This window comes from Pan troglodytes, chromosome 5 (genome assembly GCF_028858775.2).
Source record: "Pan troglodytes isolate AG18354 chromosome 5, NHGRI_mPanTro3-v2.0_pri, whole genome shotgun sequence".
Classification (NCBI taxonomy): Eukaryota; Metazoa; Chordata; class Mammalia; order Primates; family Hominidae; genus Pan; species Pan troglodytes.
In genome coordinates, this window is record NC_072403.2 from 106160297 (window position 1) to 106183304 (window position 23008).

Sequence of the window (23008 nt, forward strand, 5' to 3'; positions counted from 1 at the left end):
TTTTTCTATATTTTATAAATTTTTATATTGATTTTTCTGATGGATATTCTAAGAATATTGTCTTCTCCTAAAACATTGCTTGTTCAGGATTTCTTTTTTTTTTTTGAGACGGAGTCTCGCTCTGTCACCCAGGCTGAGAGTGCAGTGGCGTGATCTCTGCTCACTGCAACCTCCGCCTCCCAGGTTCATGCCATTCTCCTGCCTCAGCCTCCCAAGTAGCTGGGAATACAGGTGCCCACCACCACGCCCGGTTAATTTTTTGTATTTTTAGTAGAGACGGGGTTTCACCGTGTTAGCCAGGATGGTGTCGATCTCCTGACCTCGTGATCCGCCCGCCTCAGCCTCCCAAAGTGCTGGGATTACAGGCAGGATTTTTAAGTTGAAGTTCTAAATCTGATTTTGTGGAAATGATAGCAAATATATGTAATTAACTATGGTTTGCTGGGATCTGCGGTTCTCTCCCCTAGGGCTTATCCTGTACAGCCTCCTTGGACTCACTTGAAATGCCACAGGCCAGGTGCTAGCCTTCTATCCTTCTAACGCATATTATGAAACAGAGTAGCTGATGAGCCCAGGAATATCAGAGATCATCAACTAGAAAAAAAAAATTCCACAGAACTATTACCTTCAGAGAAAAAAAGGCTGGGAAGTATACACTCTCTGAAGCAGAAATATTTGAATAGTCAGGCCAAAAATCTAAAGAAGAAAAATGAGTTATATTAGCAAATTAAAAAAGAATGAGAAACTCTTAAAAGTTCAGATGGAAATATTTTTTGTAAAAATATAATAAAACAAGATAAAGGAGTAGCAGTTGAAATTTAGCTGATAATCAAGTTTGTGTTTGGATGACTATATTAAAAAAACTCTTCTAGAACAAAATAAGATAATATAAAACAATACAAAATATACAATTTAAGATATATGGAGATTAAAAAGAAGTTCGACATTCAAACAACATAATTTTGGAGAAAAATAAACATAGTGAAAAAATTGTTCAAAGAATAAAAATAATTTTCAAGAATTAAAAAGAAACAATCATCTGAATTGTGTATAAAGGAGCAAAGTGCCAATAAGAGCAACTTATTTAAAAAATAATAACAGAGTACTTTATAAGTTATTATAAAACATTATTATTAAGGTGCAGTGGTATTATTGGTGAAGAGATAGACTAATTTGATCAATGGAACACAATATGAGCCTTAGTACAGACTCACATTTTTATGAAGATTAAAAGCAAGTAAAAATTAATTACAGATTGTCAAGACAGTAACTAAATAGGTTTAAAAAAAGAGGAAATGGTAATTTAAAAATAGTAGTTGTGAAGGACAGGTTTGGGGATGAGATGGAGAGACTTGTATAAATAGATATTAGTAATAGTGTATAAACTAGATTTGAGTCTGAGGCTGGATGGTATGTTCATGGTGATATTAGGTATGTAAATGAAATAATATAAAATACATAAACACATATGATTAGTGGATAGACCAATGATGGCCATGTGCCATGAACAAATAATTGCAATTAATTCAATATATCTGAGTTTTAATTAAGAGAAAGCAAACAAGGAAATAAAATAAAAATAATTCGTGTTTTTAAATTCTTAAAGGTTCTTACTGGGTTTAACATTAAAAAAATGTTTATTTGATCTGAAAATTTAACTATTTTCTCACTCATGAAAACTCATCTTGGGATTTATATACATAAACACTTTAAAAACCTTAAGTGGCTTATAATGGCCTATTTATCTAAACAGAGAACAGAAAATATTTCTAAATGCTAACAAAATCAGAATGAATGGAAAATATGACTAAGAATACAGGAGATATAATTATAATATTTTCAACTTATTAACACCATTGTAGTTGTATAGCTGTCTGCTTAAAATAGAACAAGTACCACAAATTTGATCATTGCAATATTTATATATCTTATAAAAATCTCTGCTAGTTTTCTTCAAATATGTCATCATTAGACAAATAGCTGATTACAGTAGGTAAAATTTATTTTAATTCAGATATAATTCACTTTATAGAAAATTTATTCTTAAAGTGTGTACTTCACTTGTTTTAAGTATATTCACAAAGTTGTGAAATCAGCACTGCCATCTAACTCCAGAACATTTTTATCATCTCAAAAATAAAGCAATACCCATTAGAAACACCTCATTCCCCTCTTTTCTGAGTTTCTGGCCACCATTAACTACTTTCTGTCTCTATGGATTTGCCTATTCTAGACATTTTATACAAATAAAATCATATATGACAGGGCCTTTTGTATGGCTTCTTTCTCTTAGCATAATATTTCCAAGTTTCATACATGTCATTCCATGAATTGGTGAATAATATTCCATTTTATGGATATACCACTTTGTTTATCATCTACTGATGAATGTTTGGGTTTTTTCCACATTTTTGCTATTAGCAATAATGATGCTCTAAATATCTGGGTACAAATATGTGTGTGAGTGAAGACTGATTCTCTTGAATATATTCTTTAGAGTGGAATGGCTAGATCATTTTGTAACTCTATGTTTTACTTTCAATGGAAGGACAAACTGTTTTCTAAAGCAGTTGTTCTATTTTACAATCCACCAGCAATGCATGAGTTGTTCAACTTCTCCACAATCTCTTCAATACCTGTTCATGTTTTTTTCTTATTATTATAACCACTCTAGTGTGTATGAAGTTTTCATCTGAGTGTGGTTTTGATTTACATTTCTCTATAGACAAAAAAGTTGAGCACATTTTTTTCACATGGTTATTGGCTGTTTGCATATCTTTTTTGAAGAAATGTTTATTCAACTCTCTTGTCTGTTTTAAAAATTGGTTTGTCTTTTTATTGCTGAGGCTTAAGTAGTTATTTATGTGTTTTAGATATAAAACCATTCCTAATTGTGTGATTTATAAATATTTCTTCTCATGCTTTGAGTTGTTTTTTCACTGTTTTTATAGCGTGCTCTGAAGCAAAATCATAATAATTTTGATGAAATCCAATGTATCTATTTTTTTCTTTGGTTGATATGCTCTAAATACCGTATCTAACAAACCATTGCTTAATCCAAGGCCTATAGTTTTTCGTATAGATTTCTCTTATCCTTGACACCTCTTCTGTGGACAAGAATGTCTTTCCTCTTGCTACAGAGACAGCAGCTTTCACATAGAAATTTTCTCTTCTGCTTTAAGTAGAAAAAGGAACCTATTAGTCCCATGCTTTCATCTGTTGTTTTTCCAGTGCTTTTACCTCAAAATAATCACTGTGCCAAAGAGGCATCTGTGGGGGTAAGATGCTTTGGATCCTATCAATGTGAATGGCAATTACTGTTTTAACTAGGCAAAATTTCCAAACTCAGTGGACAAGGCCAACATTACCCTGATACCAAAGCCAGACAGGACACTGCAAGACAAGAAAATTACACACCAATATCTCTGATGAACATAGATGTCAAAATCCTCAACAATATACTAGCAAACTGAATTAAACAACACATTAAAATGATCATTCACCATGACTGAGTGGGATTTATCCCTGGGATGAAAGGCTGATTCAACACATACAGATCAGTAAATATGATACACCATATTAACAGAATGAAGAACAAAGCCATACATTCCTATTGATAGATACATTTGACAACATTCAACATCATTTTATGATTAAAAGCTCTTAACAAATTAGGCATAGAAGAAATGTACCTCCATAAATGCCATATATGAAAAGCCCACAGGTAACATCATACTCAGTGATGAAAGTTGAAAGCCTTTTCTCTATGATCAGAAACGAGTCAAGGATATCTACTGTCACCTCTTGGTACTGGAAGTTTTAGCCACAAGAAAAAGACACAAAAGGCATCCAAATAGGAAAGAAAGGAGTGAAATTGTCTCTGCTGTTTAAGCCACACTTATTTTTTTCTTTTTGTCTCATACTTTCTTTGTGTGTGAAAAACTGGACAATTTAAACAACCAAATACGGCAACTCTGGCAGACTCTTTCACCTCCTTCATTGGTATGTTGTTTAGTGACTTTCTGAATGAAGTTACTTGTTTAGTGACTTTCTGAATGAAGTCTGTTTGTATTACTTGTCTTTGCTGATGATCAGACAGATTTCTTTAGACACCTGAAACTAATATATCTCCTAGTGTCTGCCAAGAGGTTCTGTGTACATGTTGAGGCATGCCTCCAACACTCCGCCAATTGACAACTACACCTTATCCTTTATACCTTGCTTGTGAAGAGCCTCAACATTAATAAAGGTCGAAAGTTTAAAGGCTTTTTATCTTTTCTGATACTATATACCATTTTGGGCATCTGCTTAGCCCTACACATGAACATAGCCTGCTACGTTTTTTGAGATGTTTTGGAATTCTCAAAGTCCTATATGAACATGTCATTCTCCAGCTTTTCCTTTTAAGCTTTTTGGTTAGCCTATTGTTTTCCCCAACTGTTATGTACTTTCTGAAGCAATTCAACAGTTGTTTAATAATTTAACAATTGCCTCTGATTTTTTTTAATTTTTAATTTTTGCTGGTACACACTAAGTGTATATATCTATGAAATGTATGAGATATTTTGATAAGGCATACAATGTGTAAAAATTACATCAGAGTAAATAATATATCCATCATCTCAAGCATTTATCCTTCTTTTGTGTAACAAACAATTCAATCATACTCTTTTAGTTACTTTAAAATAGCCCCTGATTTGTTCTCGGAAATGTTGCCAATGGCTTCATAGCTCTAGTAGGTGTCATTGAGTGGGTTAAGACACAAAAGATCTCATCAGCTGACCAAATTTCTCACTGCTCTGGTGGTGTCCAGAATTGGTTTACTCTGGGTCATATTATTACATTGGTATGCAACTGTGTTTAATTTGGCTTCATATAGATTAGAAGTAAGAATTTTTGGTTCTAATGTCTCAGCGATAACCAAGCATTTCAGCATCTGGGTGTTACTAGCCTCAGCATATTTCATTTGCTCAAGACTGCCAATTTCTCCAACCTTATTTTTCTCCACCTAAAGAAGAGGATTAAGAATGTTGGTTTGGTGATACTGTTGGGGCCCTTGGTATTTTTCATTTGTAATCTTGCTCTGATAACCACGGGTGAGAGTGTGTGGACAAAAGAATATGAAGGAAATTTGTCTTGGATGATCAAATTGAGGAATGCAATACAGCTTTCAAACTTGACTGTAACCATGCCAGCAAACGTCACACCCTTCACTCTGACACTAATACCTTTTCTGCTGTTAATCTGTTCTCCATGTAAACATGTCAAGAAGATGCAGCTCCATGGCAAATGATCTCAAGATCTCAGCACTAAGGTGCACATAAAAGCTTTGCAAACTGTGATCTCCTTCCTTATGTTATTTGCCATTTACTTTCTGTGTCTAATGACATCAACTTGGAATGCAAACACTACCAGAATTGATAAAATGATGAGCAGAAAACATATCATGTTTGAACAAATGAAAAGAAAGAAAAAATGCAGCCTTAATAACACTGGTTGTGATTCCCTTAATATCCAGACCTTAATGTCGATAAACACTTGACTTTTAAATGTGCAGTAACATTTTCTGCCTTTAAATTCATGACTAATTTCAACAGGAAAGCACCATCATATGCTAATGGATGAATTCAAAGCTGTCTTTCTGGAAATAGAAAATATTCTTATTCTCAAAACAGCTCAAATTCACTCCTCTTCATACACTGTCTGTCTTACTATATGCTGAAATATTTTATATTGAGGATGAAGTGAAAAGTAAATTCTCATGTGTTAGTATGCAAATAAAAGCATTTTTAAAATTAAAAAAAAAAAATAGCCCCTGATTATTTTTGACAAAGTCCCAGTGGGGATGATTGCTTTGGGGATGATTGCTTGAACTGGGCAATTCCCATTATGTGTGTGTGTGTGTGTGTGTGTGTGTGTGTGTATATATATATATATATATATATGTATGTATAATCTTTGTGAATGTGATCTTACCAGGAACTACCAAATAGGTGAAATAATAACATTTTTGAGGGCTTCGAAAGGTGCTCTAATCTCATTCTTTCCCTTTCAATTTCTGCCAAGTTGTGATTTTCACTGCAATTGTGGTGGTTGATTTTCAAGGCTAATGAGAAGTTACGGAGGGGAGAATTGGAACAGGTCATGTTAAAATGATATTAATCTAAAACTCTTTTTCTTAATGTGATTGATCTCTTTTTTTTTCTCTGAATAAACACTCTTGGGATTGGCTAAAGTCTTTGGTTAATTTCCAGAATTCTAAAACATTAATTCTGACATTTTTGCCACTGTTCTTATTGCTTTTATAATGATGATGTATCAAAATGATTTGTGTGCTTAACGTGTCAAAATGGAGTCATTCATGTCAAGCAGCTTTGAGACCACAGTGAAGTTGTTCTTCCTTTCCTCAAAGAGATAAATATGTAATGACCTGAGGGGATAACATCCACTGTTGCCTGTACCACCTGAGACCTAAAAAGAGCAAATGGAAACTTAAAGGCAGCTGATATAATGAGATGAGAATAGAATCATCTGGGAAGATTGTAAAAGCAGCTAGGACTTGGCCTTCTTTAAGACACCTTCTCAGGCTCTGTCTGTGAGAACTTGGAGATATTCTCTGGCATTTGTCAGCTCTGCTGGAGAGAAATCCCTTCACATCTTCCTCTCCACTGACATTGGAAGAACTTCCAGACCAACTGAACTTGGCTATTGGCATGTTGGTGTTCCCGAGCCATCACTGTGGTTTTCTACTGCCCTTTTTTATTACTACATGTGTTTTAAGTATTAATCACATGATTGGTGGTGTATGAAGGTCTTGCAATAAACCATCACTTTGAGCATATATAATTGGCTATTGAGTCATTATGAAACCTTATGGCTTTGGTCAGAGTTAGTTTATGTAGGCAGTATAGACCTAATTAACATATCAATTGGCATGGCCATAGCGGTAACAAGTGGACAGAATTTCGAAGAGTCCTTAGTCCACCATTTTTACTCATGCCACTCTGGATTTCTTAAGGAACAATGCAACACATCTGAATTGGCTTCACTGTATTTTTTACATTTGGATTTGTGTAAAGCGAAATCATAATTTGATTTCTAAAACAGTAAATTAAAGGACTATAAAAACAGCTATAACATTTTCAATGGTTAAACTCATTGATCAATCAATTCTCTTTTGTGGGATAGAAATGATAAGCCTTGCAGAAGATGCTTATCCTACAATTATTAAATTCCAATTCAATCTAATTACATACCAATAAAAAGTCTTTCCTGTCATTTTTTCCTTCTGAACGAACTGAATTATGATTTTTGAGGATGCAGACATCAATTTCTTTTCAAAAGGTGGCTCTAAATATATTAATAAAACATCTTGAAGCTAATAATATACCATTGATTAATCTAGTGGCATTATGTAGTAAACTACATAAAAATCTGTGATGTGTTTCCTTAAATAATGTTAGAGGCATGGTTATTGGCTATATTTAAATTTAGATCTTTCATTGCTAAGTATGAGAGAAGTAAGAAGATAAACTCTGAATGCCTGGATATAATCAAAATGGGAAATAATATAGCTAAATAGTAATAAAATATATTAAATATGTTTATATTTATTTTTTCTAGAAATGTTATCTTATTTGTTAAACAAAACCAGGAATCCACTAACAAATAATTTCAAAATGGCAAATAATCCATGAGGATTTTTTTTTTTTTAAAGCTAAAGCAGACATTCCTTTTTGGTAGTAGACAACATAAATCTGCAAGGCAAAATCAAAGACCCATTGAGGATGGGAATTGATGAAGTTTGAAGCTTTCTTATATTCTTTTTAGATCTATCTCTTTTTCATGCTTTGTCTTGCAGACTCACTTGAAGAATAACAAACCACCACCAACTTAACACTCCTTTATAAACAATGGGGACCTAGAGTCTAAAGAACTTTGAAGAAATGGTCAAAACTAAGGATTTAAAAGACCCTATGTAATCTTATCCAATTGTTGTTTGTTTGTTTGATGGTAGTTGACTTAAAAGTATAAAGACTGGGATACTACTATTTTTAACCAATTATTCACTGTGTAAATCATTCTGGGTGATGATCAAACTCATAGAAAACATATTTTAAACTCCAAATAAGATAAATTTATCAAAGTCAACAGGCAACATGGCAGCATAGCAGCATAAGTGGATCCTTATTTGAGTTAAATTTAACTGTGTGCATAGAGGCTACCAATGATTTTTAGGTGCTCTTTAGAGTTATTTAATTCCACACCCACTTGCTATCTCTCACTGATAAACTTTTGGCTTCTTGATGCTTTATGATTATAATCAGCTGAGTATCATCATATGGAAATTGATGATTCTTGATAATGTGCAAAATACTTGCCTTATACAACAGGGGCCTAGATTAATTGGAGATAAATGGAAGGAAGCAGGTAAGAAGACAACATAAAGATAACATTTCTCTATGCTCTGTTTCCCAAACTGTGCTATCCTTACAGAAAATTTATTTCCAGTTTCAAGAAAGAAATGCAATCTTTTGGCTAAAATATTGAAAATGTGGATGAGGAAATACTTATCCTGGTAATTCAGCTAAAGCCTATGAGATTTCATTTATTTTATATTCCACACAGAAACCTAAAATTATTGTTCACTTTTTCAAAAATAGCTACCTCTTAAAAACCTTTGATAGTGTTACTTCTGGTACAGCCAGAAAAAACAATTACGCTGCCAATAACAGAAGTTCCCTAGTATTACTAGAACATTTCGTTTCCTCTATGATTCCAGAGGCACTCTAAACTTAGCCAGTGGGGAATTTCTGATTTAAAATTTAGGCCAGAATAGAAGAAAATATTTCACGTGTCTAGGTGCACTACGGATGAGTAGAGAAAGTTATAGAATCAAGACTGTGTAGGATAGAGGAAATTTTTCAGGGATCAGAAAACTCTAAAAGGGATTTAATATGGGGCTTAAAATTTTGAACAATATCATCACTGGGGAGATGAATGCAAATTTCTTTGGTCAGTCCCTTGACACATATACACACATACATACAAATGCACACACCTCAAAACAGACAACAATAAATTTCCTACTTCTTGCAGTGCTCAATAGAGATTGGAGGGGAAGGAAGGAAGGAAGGGAGGGAGGGAGGGAAGGAGGAAGAAAGGAAGGAAGGAAGGAAGGAAGGAAGGAGTCAGCACATTATATATTGAGCACAAGGCTCTATGTGATTGGCAATATGAAGGAAGGCAGTGATCAACAAAAATGAATTCACAAATGTTTGTCATGTTCACTATAAAAGTAATAGGAATTAACTGAGTTGTAGTCACTGGCGAGGATCTTTGACAGAGGCTTCACTAATACTCTCCCATAGCCATGGCCAGCTTCAATACTGAAGATATATTATTTATCATTCAATAATACTAAATTTTAATCCTTTCATCTTTTCAAATCTATTCAAAAATGTTCTGTCTATATCTGCTTAATTTTATTCTTGTTGCTATAATATTATTTGTTCCATTAGTGCACTAGCAATGTCATGCATAAAATTAACTGGAGGTACTAGGGACACACAGAGATTATACATTTTTGTAATGAAGGTGTTTCTTAATATAAAATTGTTTCTACCTAAACAATATATTTTCTAGAATCATTAGATTCTGGAGAACATTTTGTTTTTGCTTTTATCTAAAAGGTATTAAGTCAATTTGGTTAATTTAAATAGAATATTAATGATATCTGTAAAATCCTAACATTTATTTTCCTATCTTATTTTGAATTCAACATCTTTTTAATTTTCAAATTACTTCCGGAAGTTTCATTACATCTAATGCTTCATCTACATGCTATGGCTTTAATGTGGGGTTAACTGTAGTGCAGGAATCTATTTATGGGCCATAGATTATCTTCCATTGCCAGGTATTTTTATGTACACTATACCTCTGAAATATAGTTTGGAAGAAAAGTTGTGCTTTCTAAAAATATTTATTTAATAGAAAAATTAGGCATTCAGATTGAAATTCTACTTTTAATTTTATCCAGTCCAATTTTACTATCACGATGGAACATACTAACAGAGTTTAATAAATGCTACATAGTCTAAATCGAAGGAATGTCTATAGGAATATATGTGGACCAGTAAGCAAAGTTCTCATGCTCAGAAATTCAACTGTGATTGGCATAAAAATGTCAAGGTCAGTGAAAATTAGTTATTTTCATTCATAAACATTGATTACTTTTGATATTCCACACATATTCTTCAAATTTTCTTCTTACCATTTTGAATAAAGGAAAATGCAGCCCACGAATGGAGTATTCTGCCTTAAAATGATAGCTCTATTCATAGGCCGCATTTTTCTGTTTTCAAAATGGCAGGGCCTGGTGTGGTGGCTCATGCCTGGTGCGGTGGCTCATGCCTGGTGCGGTGGCTCACACCTATAATCCCAGCACTTTGGGAGGCTGAGGCGGGCAGATCACCTGAGGTCGGGAGTTCAAGACCACCATGGCCAACATGGTAAAACCCTGTCTCCACAAAAAATACAAAAATTAGCTGGGCATGGTGACAGGTGCCTGTAATCTCAGCTACTCAGGAGACTGAGGCAGAAGAATTGCTTCAACCTGGGAGTCAGAGGTTGCAGTGAGCGAGATCGAGCCACTGCATTCCAGTCTGGATGATGGAGTGAGAATCTGCCTCAAAAAAAAAAAAAAAAAAGAAGAAAATTTGAGTGGATGGGAATATGAAACAAAATCATTTAAAATTAATTTAGAAAAAAATTGAATGAAATAAAAACTTCTTTCCTTTTTTTGTGGTTGTTTTGTTTTGTTTTGTTTTTGTTTTTGTTTTGTTTTGTTTTGGTTTTTTTTTTTGTTTGTTTGTTTTTGTCCTCCAGGCTCCTAGAGTAGGAGGATCCTGGTTTTGTACTTTTTCCTTCTTTTTTCTTCCTCAGCATATAGCACAGTACCTGGCACATCATGAAGGCTCAATAAATATTTGGTCAATGAATGAATGTGTGAGTGAAAAAAACACACTTGCAATTAACTACACTCCAAGTCACATCTTGTATGTGCCATTACCCATTCTTGCTTCAATTTTTATGTAAAAAATGACTACTGGAAACATTTTTAGAAATTTCAACCAGAATGACTCACATCTGATCCAAATCAGAAGAACAATCATTTTGGCGCCATTATAAGAGCTCTCAGATGTTAAAGGTGACAAAATGGGCAGAGCTTCTCCTAACAGATTATGAATACCATGTGTGACAGAATTAAGTGAAAAAATGTTCATAAAAATGCTGAAGTGGAAGGCATGTCATGCCCATGTGGCTTGGCTGCAGGATAGTATGCATTCACTGACATGATGGCAAAGTTGGGTAGCATATCACATACGGCATATGGCAGGCTTCTGCTTCAGCAAAAACGCATAGCACATGCCAAAAAGTGGTGTAGTTTCTACTGATTACTCTGTTTTTTAGTTTCTTTCAAAGGGTTCAAAATTAATATTAAAGATTTTTAGCAACTTCCCAAAAAACCAAAAATATCCAAACATACACTTACATCATTTAACAGTGAATTTCCATATTAATGATTTGCCCACCTAAAAAGTGGATAATGTATGCGTTATCTCTAGAAATATAAACTAAAAAGGACACTAAAAGGAAAAATATCTCATAATTTAGTAAAAACAGACTCACTTTCAAAATTTAAAGTATGCATATGTGTACTTAGTACATATGCTTTCATATTCTGCCTTACACTCACTTGTACACTCATTCAAAAAAACGTTATTGAGTGCATATGCTACTCACTGTGAATCCAGAGGTCAAGTATTGGTCCCTTCTATCAAGAATCTTGTATTCTAGATAGTGAAATGAGAATAAAAAGAAAACTAAACTACAGTGGGGTAAGTATAATAAGAATTAAGAAATGAAGGTGGGGCTGGTCATGAGGAAGGTAAAAAATATTAATAAATAAATTGTGGGTGGATAATTATTGTGATTTGCCTCTGTTATGAAATTATGCGTTAACCATTTAAGAAGAAGAAAAAATATTACAAGCAAAAGTAAGAGCGTTTGAAAAGCAAAGAAATGTAAGTTAATAGGTTGATTTTTCAGATGCTGCAAATAATTTAATATTGATAGAGCATAGTGTACAGCTACTATGGCAATAATCTGGAAGACGGAGACCAGAACCCCACTCTATGTTATGTTGAGCTTAGATGATGTACTGAATGGGATGCAAAACCATAAAAGCGTTTTAAGTAGAGAGTAATGATCAGATACTTCTATTAAAGAAATCAATCTGCAGACTCCAAAGAATGGGAAAAATGGTAAGAAGATGACGATATTGAAGGCTGCTGCATTAGTTCAAATGGTAAGAAGAAGGGCCTATCTGGAGTATTATTAATGTAAATGGAAAGGAGAAGGTTGCTGTTACTGTGATATTGACAATATGCCTGGCAGGACTCAGTTAACTGATTGGAAGTCTTGGGGTAAGCAATGGAAGTAATTTATGACGACTCCAAGAGGTGATGCTTGGTAAACTGGCTGATGTGAGAAAAAGAGGATGTGAGAAAGATTTGTTAAAAAGAAAAAAAATCTGATTTTTAAAATTTTCAATTGGTGGGCTTATGAGATTATCTAAGTGGAACTCTGATATACAGTTTAATGTGTAGACATTATCAAAAAAAAAAAAAAAGCTTACACCGGAAAAAATTGTTCTTGAATAGAATGTGAAGTTTCCTATTGCTAGGTATAATGTTTTATATATGTCCATTACATCACTACTATGAATTCTATATGAGGAAAAACATATTTGCTTTGCCAACACCTCATTTGGATTGCACTTAGGTTCTTGAGTAAGATTGCCCCTTATCTTCTCCTTTTTCTGGTATTATCCTTGTCTAATATTATTAAAGTTACGTTTGCCTTATGAAGAGTAAAAGAGTTTTCTTTCTTTTTCTCTCTCTGCAAGGATTGTGTTGAAATTGGATTATTCTTTGAATGTTACCATTGTAGTCAAGTGTTTCTTCATGGGAGAATATTTAATACATTTAATTTCACTAATGATTGTAGGACTACTACTATATCATGTTAAATCAACATTAATACATTGTTTTTAAATAAATGTATATATTTCATCTGAGTTCTCTAATATATTAGTATGCAATTAGTCACAATAATCCTTTATTATCTTTTTGATTTCTGAAACATCTGTAGTGAAGTCCCTCTTTTCATCCTTCATATTGTTTGCTTTAATTAAGTAAATACTACAATTTATAAGCCAAACTAATATACTTTTGAGAATGAAATGGGATGCTGTTTCTTACACCATGGTGTAACCTTGCAGTGTCATGGCAAGCTGTGACATATGGCCTTCATGTGAATATCTAGTTTGCTTTATATCCTTGTGATTCATCAGTGACATTTAAAAAAATGTAGCCATTCTTGCAGTTGTGTCACATAAAATATGTTTTAATAAAAAGAAAATTAAATATATCTTTTAAAATTAAGTGATCAATACAATTAATAAAAAGTCACATTTTATAGACCTCCAGGGCTCATACTAAATACTTAATGAGATTACATGAAACTATATGAGATCTTGAACAAGTGAAATCTATTTGTACTACAAATGAATATCTAGTATTCATTGAGGATTTAGTATGTGTAGATCTCGTGAAATCCTTATGAAAGCCTATGTGCCCAATAACAGCCCCACTTGGTAGATAGGAAATTTGTGATTTACTTTATTCAAAAATCAGAAATAGCTGAGAAGTGGTGAAACCATGAAAGAAGTAAGGTCTGAATTTGCCCATCTCTTAGTTACCATTTAGCATACTGAGAATTTCCCATAAGTAAATAATTATTCTCTATTCAAAAAACTTTTCAAAATATAATTATTAACTCTGAACTTTATTTTTTAATAAAATACTGGCTTTAGTTATCTTATGAGGAATAACTGAATAGCTATTCATTGGAAATTTTAAGTATCTATTTCATACTAATATAACCAAGTGCCTAGAAATTGTTTCATTAATTCCTGAGAATTTTGAATCACTTTCTCAAGCTAAACCTCAGAATGAACTACATTCTGAGTTCAACAAACTGATAGTTACAGGACTGTTAAGATTGCTAGCCTGAGTATATATCCAAAGGAATGAAAATCATTCTGTCATAAAGACACATGCACGCATATGTTCATTGCAGCACTATTCACAATAACAAACACATAGAATCAACTTAAATACCCATTAATGGCAAATTGGACGAAGAAAATGTGGTGCATATACACAATGAAATATTATGCAGCTATGTAAAAGAACAAGATCATGTCCTTTGTGGGAACATGGATGAAGGTGGAAACCATTATTCTTAGCAAACTAATGAGGGAAGAGAAAACCAAATACCTCATTTCTCACTTTTATAAATGAGAGCACTCCATTTTATAAATGGAAACAAAGAGGAGAACAAGAGATACTGAGGTCCACTTGTGAGTGGAAGTTGGGAGAAGGGAGAGGTTCGGAAAAAATAACTATTGGGCACTAGACTTAGTACCTGGGTGATGAAATAATCTGTACAGCCAACCCTGTGAATTGAGTGTACCTATATAACAAGCCTACACAGGTACCCCTGAACCTAAAATAAAAGTTAAAAAAAGAAAAATAAAAGGAAAGCTGTAGGCCATAATTCTAGGCAAATTAATACAGGAACAAAAAACCAAACACTGCATATTCTCACTTATAACTGGAAGCTAAACACTGAGCACACAAGGACAAACATGGGAATAATAGACCCTGTGGACTATTAGTGAGTCGGAGGTGGGTTCAAAAACTACCTATAGTACTATGCTCACTACTCGGGTGACAGGATCTGTACTCCAAACCTCAGCATCACACAATATCCGTATGTAACAAATTTGCACGTGTACTCCCTGTATCTAAAATAAAAGCTGAAGAGAGAAAAAAAGATTACTAGAAACACAATGTTTAAGAAGAGTCACAGTTTCCTCTTTCAAAAAGTTTTAATTCTAGTGTGAAAGCAGAAAATAAGTAAACAAACATAAGGTAGTAATTAGTTCCAGGAATAAAAATGAGGTAGAACGAAGGCATGATGAGTGACCAACATGGGTATGATAATTCATTGGACTCAACTGAAGCAATAGAGAAACTCCTGTAAAATTTTGCAGGCAGCATCCCAGGCCAGGGGATAAGAATGGGCAAAGCTCTCTCCACCATGTGGAAAACAGACCAGTAAGGCAACCAAAAGGACAACAAGGAAATGGAGTGGTAGATATAAATTTAGAAAGGAAGGATATTGGATTCCACTGGAAATTAAATATTAAATGTTTTCTATCTTGTTACTGTGAACAATGCGCAATATATTTCCCACTATTTACAACCACACACTTTCCTCAAGATTTATGACACCCTTGATATCTCTGCTACTCTGGAAATTGTCAGTAATCGGGTAGAGTAAGGGACAAAGTGAAGATGTGTATTTGCAAAACACAAGTGGCATTAAAAAACTATGAAATATCCTCCTGGATATAGACCTTAAAGGAAATTAAAAGCTGCAGGATAAAAGAGGCACCACTGTCCCCATCCCAAACTGAGAGTCTGTCATAACTAGGTGGTGTGTCAGCTTCTCCAGGAAAAACTACTTTAACAAGAATTTCCTTTCTAGAATGTACCAATATTGGGTCGGGGGATTCAAAAGATATTCTCTTATAAGAGTCTGAAGAAGGAAAGAAAGCAGCAGTCATTGTATAGCACAAACATTTATGCACACACACACACACACACATGCACACAAACCTTTTTCCCAGTTTTTCAGTCAAACAGAAATCTAGGTACTGATGTGAAGGGACTTTGCCAATGTAATAAAATTCCTATTCAGTGGATTTTAATTTAGATTATCTTGGGTTGTCCTGACTTAATCAGTTGCTAGTCCTTTTAAAAGAGGGCATAGGCCTTCTTGAGAAAGTGGGCAACAAACTTTGGCCCTTGCTCTTGGGTTTCAATCCACTTGGTCTCTTTCCTTCCTGACTGTCTGCCTTGTGAATTTCAAACTTACTTAGCCAGTCCCCACAAGTGAATAAGCCAATTCTTCAGAGTAATCCATGTATTTCCTATAGGTCCCTTTTCTCTGGGCGAACTTGAACAGACACGGGCATACTCATTTCAAGTGCTTTGTAGTGGAGACTCTAAAGAACACATGGAAATATTTTTGAGTCAGATTTAAACATTTGCCAGATCCAGAGAACCTGAGGACAGATTTAGACATACCAATACCTATCTTTTTAATATCCTTTTTATTTCCTCAGTTCAAACTTGATGAGCTCAGAAATTTTAACCATGGGGGCTAAGTGATGTGAAAACATGAAAACCAAGAGGAGAACCAGAGTTATTGAGGTCTACTTGAGGGTGGAAGTTGGAAGGAGGGAGAGAAATTTTGAATGGAAAGCTAGTGGAGCTTTTATAATGTTTGTAGTTTGTTTCATTTTAAAGGGCAAAGACAAAATATGACCACATCCAAAAGCAAGATACATCATGTATTACTTATGAATGGCTCTTGTGATTAATACACAGTGACTTAAAACAATATGACTTTAGTATTTTGTAGTTCTCTAAATTATAATTACTACACAGCTCTTACTGAGCTAAAATTAAGGTATCAACAGAGCTGCATTTCCTTCAGGAGGCTGTAGAAGAGAATTCGTCTTCTGCCTCTAAAGGTTGCCATATTCCTTGACTCAGTCCCTCTTTCTTTATCTTCAAAGCCACAATGGTGAATGCAATCTTTCTCATGTGACATCATTCTTTCTCTTCTGTCTCCCTCTTCCACGTTTAAGGTAAGGTTCCTGGTGATTATATTGGTCCACCTAGCTAATCCAGGATTCCATATTTTAATAGCATCTAATTAGCAATCTTAATTACATCTGTAGTGGTAATTTCCCTTTGTCATGAAACATAACATAGTTGCTGGTTTTATGGATTAGGAATTTGACAACTTAAGAGGTAGTGCTAGTATTTATTCTGAATGCACATCTGAGCATTCTGCCTATTTGTATCTGGAGCAACTATATATTTCCGCACTTCCTTTCATAGTTTGATATAATAGAACTTCACTGAGACAAATGTATTCCCATTGACAGGAAATCACTCCTGTAATTAAACTATAGAGGGAAAAACTTGAATGTGTCAACTAACTGGTAATTGGATCTATGTCCAAACATATACTTTTCTTTACATTGCTATACATCTTGCATAAATTGTCCTTTTCATCTGGCAATTCACGGTTATACATGAAAGACATTATCATTAAGGGTACAGTTTACTGTAAATATAATTTTTCAATAGATCTTAGTTGTATCCTATGAGTATTTCTTTACATGTGTTTTCCAATATATTGCTAAAAGGTAGCTTTTATTGTGAACAGAATAATAGGCAGTTGGTCTTATGTTCAAAGACATTTCAAAAAAGCATTTGCTTAAAAATGTTAAAAATGGAGGTCATTATATAAAATTGACTCCAAATGACTTCTTGGTCAAAAAGAGATAATTAGGTGCTTCCCTGAAGAAAGTGGTATATTAGGAAATTAATCCCCATGGAATCAGAAGTCTTTCTGAATTTCAGTGATTTTGTAGTACTCATATTTGATTATGCAATATGGAAACCTCTAAATGTATCACCAAATCTGCAGGCCCTACTGACAGCTGCTTGAACAGCCAAGCAAAGGAAGAGAAAAATAAGGAAGAATTACAGGCCAGGCATGCTGCCTCACTGCTGTAATCCCAGCATTTTGGGAGGCTGAGGCAAGCAGATCACCTGAGGTCAGGAGTTTGGAACAAGCCCGGCCAACATGGTGAAAGAGATGGGCGTCTCTACTAAAAATACAAAAATTAGCCGGGCATGGTGGCAGGTGCCTGTAATCCCAGCTACTTAGCAGGCTGAGGCAGGAAAATAGCTTGAACCCGGGAACCCAGGAGGCGGAGGTTGCAGTGAGCTGAGATTGTGCCACTGCACTCCAGCCTGAGCAACAGAGCAAGACTTTGTCAAAAAAAAAAAAAAAAGAAGAAGAAGAAGAATTACAACAACAATGAAACTCATTCTTGATTTAGCATCATAATTTCAAGGTATTTTTAAAAGCTTGAGAACTTTCTTGCACATTTCAGCAGTACTAGTCAAAAACTGTGTAATTAAAAAGGAAGTAAGTTGAAGTAGGACCAGGTAGAGATGAAGGAGATGTGAGGATGGGCAGTGCATTAGTACCACATGTGCAAAGTTAGTTCAGTAAAGAAAGGGATTAATTAGCTTAAAAGATTTGAAACCATTTGGGCATAGTTTTAAAGACAAAAGAAAAATCATCCTGCAGGAATGCAGTTCATTACTGAGAGAAGATGAGCAATGAACAATGAATTCCATCAGTTTTATAGGCAACCCTCCTTCTCCTTCATACAGTACTATCCATTATTAATGAGCACTATTTCTGAGTGTGAAAGAACTGTTTGAAAAACATTAACATAGTCTATTGGATGTGATTGACATTGTCATTTCTTTTATTTTGCTGTTGGCAAGTGGCTTCCCTGTAGATGTATGTGCATCTGGACATTACTAATATTCTTCTTGTTATGCACTCTGGGCAGCTGTGATATGGAAATTTTCAGCATTGTATTTTATGGTTTATTTTTCAGCTTTTACATTGTGTTCTGTTGCAAGATGCATAAGTCAAGCCTTTTTGTATGCAATGATCAATCAGAAAAAAATTATCTTTTTTCTAATCTGACTCTTCTCCAAAATGTAAAAGAAATCTATTCGAATTCTGGAGATATGCAATGACCGTCTGCTAGCGAAGCAGTTATTTAGATCCATGTCTATTCATGGTATTTCCTTTTTACCCTCCAGTTTTCAAAGTTGATTACATTTTTAATTGTCCTGCTCCAAACAAAAAAGAACTGTAGCTCCTGTCTACCTGCTGTTCAGTAACATCAAGCACAGACTAACCTGCCCACATAATACCTTTTAATCAACAGAATTAAAGGTAACAGAGTCAAGGATTAGAGGAGTAATGAATCCAAGAAAAAAAGAAATTAAACACCACATCCTCTTGACTTTTAAATATGTATGTAACTAAGCTGCTTTTTTCCTCTCAGCTGCCCGGCTTCTCCCTCCTCACAGCCCATATGCACACCCACACAGAGATGTGTGCTCCTAAGTGTTACTGACTCACTTCACATCAGCATACCACAAGTCAATCTGTTTCTCTGTACATTCATAGCCTATCAATAAAGTGAAGTAGGAACTAAAGGTGATAGTCATTAATAGATGGAGGTGCAACTTAACTGCTTCTATTCCCTTTGTTGGTATTTCACTGCCAGATTTGCCAAATTACTTGAGTACACTAACAATTCATCCTAACAGAGCTCCCCAAAGTGTGTGTTTATCTCATGGGATGTCAATATATGTAATACAAAAAAAAAAAAAAAAAAGAGAGAGAGAAATTGTTCTGTGGTAAAAGTAACATGGCGGTGTTCTGTTTCAGTATTTTGGAGTGCTAGAGAGCCAGATGAACTCTCATAAGGCTGACATGAAACAGGGTTCCTAGGAAAGTGAGTATAATTATATGGTTTTCTTAAACTGATATTACTTTAGCATATTTTCACCTCATAAACTGTCTAGAGTTATTAGTGTTTTATGGAACACATTTTGGGAAATTCTGATTTAATTGCAGCTCCCTATTAAGCATATTATTATACTAATAGGAGTTATTCTAGGGAAAAAACGCTTTAACTTCTTAGTCTTTTTCATACACCACATAGTATGGTGATTAAAAGTGGCCTTCAGAGTTCTACTTCCTGAGGTCAAATACTAGCTCCACTAATTACTAGTTGCATGACCTTAGGAAAGTCTCTACCATTTATTTGACTCAATTTTCTCTACAGCCAAATGAGGAAAAATAATAGTACCTTAGACACAAAATAATGTGAATAAAGTAGTAGCTATAATAATTGTTACTCACACTCCCAAAACCTATGCATATGAAGCACATCAGCCCTCTTATATCAGAAAGGCATGTTATGTTACCAATTTCTTTATCCAGTATTCTAGATATTGAAGAACTTTCTAGGAATGATTGTAAGTCCCAAAATTGATCACGAAACTTCATATACTCTGTTTTTTCAGTTATCCAGTGGTTTGACTTATGAATTACCACTCTAAAGAAATAGTGCAGCAGGGCTGCATGCTACACAAGCAAGAATATTTTCAGGTTGGTCTCCAGGATGTAATAGTCTTCTTCCCCTACTGTTAGGAAGCCATGTGTTACTCTAATGTTATAAATTTCAAGCCTATCAGTAATTATATACAGAAGTCCCTTTAAAACCTACCCAAATCATATTATGGTGGAATTCTTTCATTTTTTTTTTTACCCAACACATTTGCATTGCACACTTATTGCCCTAATGCTATGGTTTTAATGTGTCCTCTCCAAAATTCAGGTATTAGCAATGTGATAGTATTAAGATATGGAGACTTTAAGGGGTGACTAGGCCTATTGGGGATCCTTCCTCATAAATAGGAATAAAGCCCTTAAAAAAGAGGCTTCATGTAGCATTAGGCTCCCTTACCCTTCCACCTTCTACTATGTTAGGATGCAGCAATAAAGCACTCACCAGAATAAATGTTAGTGCCTTGATCTTAGATGTAGCCCCTAGAACTGTGAGAAATGCATCTGTCCTCTTTATACATCACCCAGTCTCAGTATTTTGTGACAGAACTACGAATGGACTAAGACATCTGTCATCCATCAGTCAGTTTTATAGCTAAAATTCAGAAAATCAGTATGTAAACACATAAATGACCAAGACAATTTTAGAGAGCAATGGGTGATTTTTTAAAAAAAGATAATTAAAGGGAGTATCTAATAGGGAATTACAAAGGTAAGAAGAACTTTACCTTAGGAAGTCAGGTGAGGAAACTTTGTGAAAAGAAGTGTCACTTGAGCTGAAATATGGGTGAAGAGAAGGAGCCAAGCATGCAAAAAGTTATCGAGAATGAATGTACAAAAACAGGAATGTACCTGGTGTCTGAGGAAAAAAGTGAAAGCCACCGAGACTAGATCATGTTAAGATAAGGCAAGACACATGGAAAATGAGATTAGAAAGAAATTATTGGATTACCACTTAAAGCAATCTGTCAGACCAAGACATTGGTCTGAAAGATTTTGGCGGGTCAGACCTCAAAAATGCAGGCCGCAAAAGCAAAAATAGACAAATGGGATTATACTGGGGTAAAAAGTTTTGCAGAGCGAAAGAAACAATCAACAGAGTAGAGAGACAACCTACACAATAGCAATAAATGTTTGCAAACTATTCATCAGAGATTAATAACCAAAATATATAAGGAACTCAAAGAACTTAACAGCAAAACAATAATAATAATCAGATTTAAAATGGGTAAAGGATTTGAGTAGACATTTCTGAAAAGTAGACATACAAATGGTAAACAGGTATATTTTTAAATGCTCAACATCATGAATCATTAGGGAAATGCAAATCAAAGTCAAAATGAAATATCGTATTATCCCACTTAAAACAACTGATATCAAAATGACCAGAAAAAAAAATGATGGTAAGTATGCCAGAAAGGAGAATACTCGTACTGCTGATAGAAATGTAAATTAGCATAGCCACCATTGAAAATCCTATGAAACTTTCTCAAATAAATAAATAAATAAATAAACCTAGAAATAGAGCTACTATATGATTCAACAATCCCACTGCTGGGCATATATCCAGAGGATTGAAATCAGTATGTTGAAGAGATATCTGTACTCCTGTGATCATTGAATTTTTCCCAATAGCCAAGATATGGAACCAATTTAAGTGTCCAGCAATAGAGGAGTAGATAAAGAAAATGTTGTATATATACACAATGGCATATTATTCAACAAGGAAAAGGAAAGAGATTCTGTCACTTGCAGCAATATGAATGAAATCAGAGGAAATTATGTAAAGTGAAATAAGCCAGGCACAGAAAGATAAATATTATATATTTTCACTCAGAGAATGTGTTAGCCAAAAATGTTCATCTCAGGGAGGTAGAGAGAGATTAGTAATTACTAGAGACCAGGAGGGGCAGAAGATTAGGAGGAATAAAGACAGGTTGGTTAATGGGTACAAAAATACAGTCAGATTGAAGAAATAAGTTCTAGTGTTCAATCACATAGTAGGGTGACCAAATTAATAATAATTTATTGTATATTTCAAAGTAGCTAGAAGAAAGATCTGTAATATTCTCAACACAAAGAAATGATAAATGTTTGAGGTGGTGAATATCTCAATTACCCCGATTTGATCACTACATATTTTATGTATCTGTTAAAATATCACATGTACCACAGAAGCATATATAATCATCATATGTCCACTAAAAAATAACATAAATAAATAAAAACAATTTTCCCAGATAACAGATTGAAAGAAGGTGTCAGGGCAGATCCTGGAAACAGGGAAACCACTTTACCAGTTGTAGCAGTTATACAGGCCAGAGACAAAGGGTGTTGGACTTGGATGAAAGCAAGGGAAAAATAAAGAGTTAACAGATTTAGCATATATTTTGAAAGTAGGATTGACAAGATTTGTGGAGGGACTGACTATGGGATGAAAATGGAAAAGAGGAGCCAGGGATGATGCCCAAATTTTGGCCTGAGAGGCAGTTGAATTGCAATACAATACAATTTCCTGGACTTGGTGAGACTTGAGGAGTGGTAGGCATAAATTCTGCATTCTGTTTTTGTCACAATAATATTTGTTGGCTACTAGGAATCTAAATGGAGAAGTAAAGTTGGCAGATGGTCATACAAGCTGTAGACCAGAAAACAGATATACGATGAAATTAAGAAACTATCATAGAATATTGTATTAAGAACTTATTGTAGGCCAGGCACTGTCCTGATTACTAGAAATAAAATGGTGAAGAAAATATATATGTGATAGGCAGAATTCTAAAAT

General features: G+C 34.3%; 1 pseudogene; it reads left to right on the forward strand.

Annotated features, from left to right (window-relative positions):
* The first annotated feature begins 4702 nt into the window (after positions 1–4702).
* On the forward strand, positions 4703–5542 carry LOC100614001 (putative taste receptor type 2 member 33; annotated as a pseudogene).
* The last annotated feature ends 17466 nt before the right edge of the window (positions 5543–23008 follow it).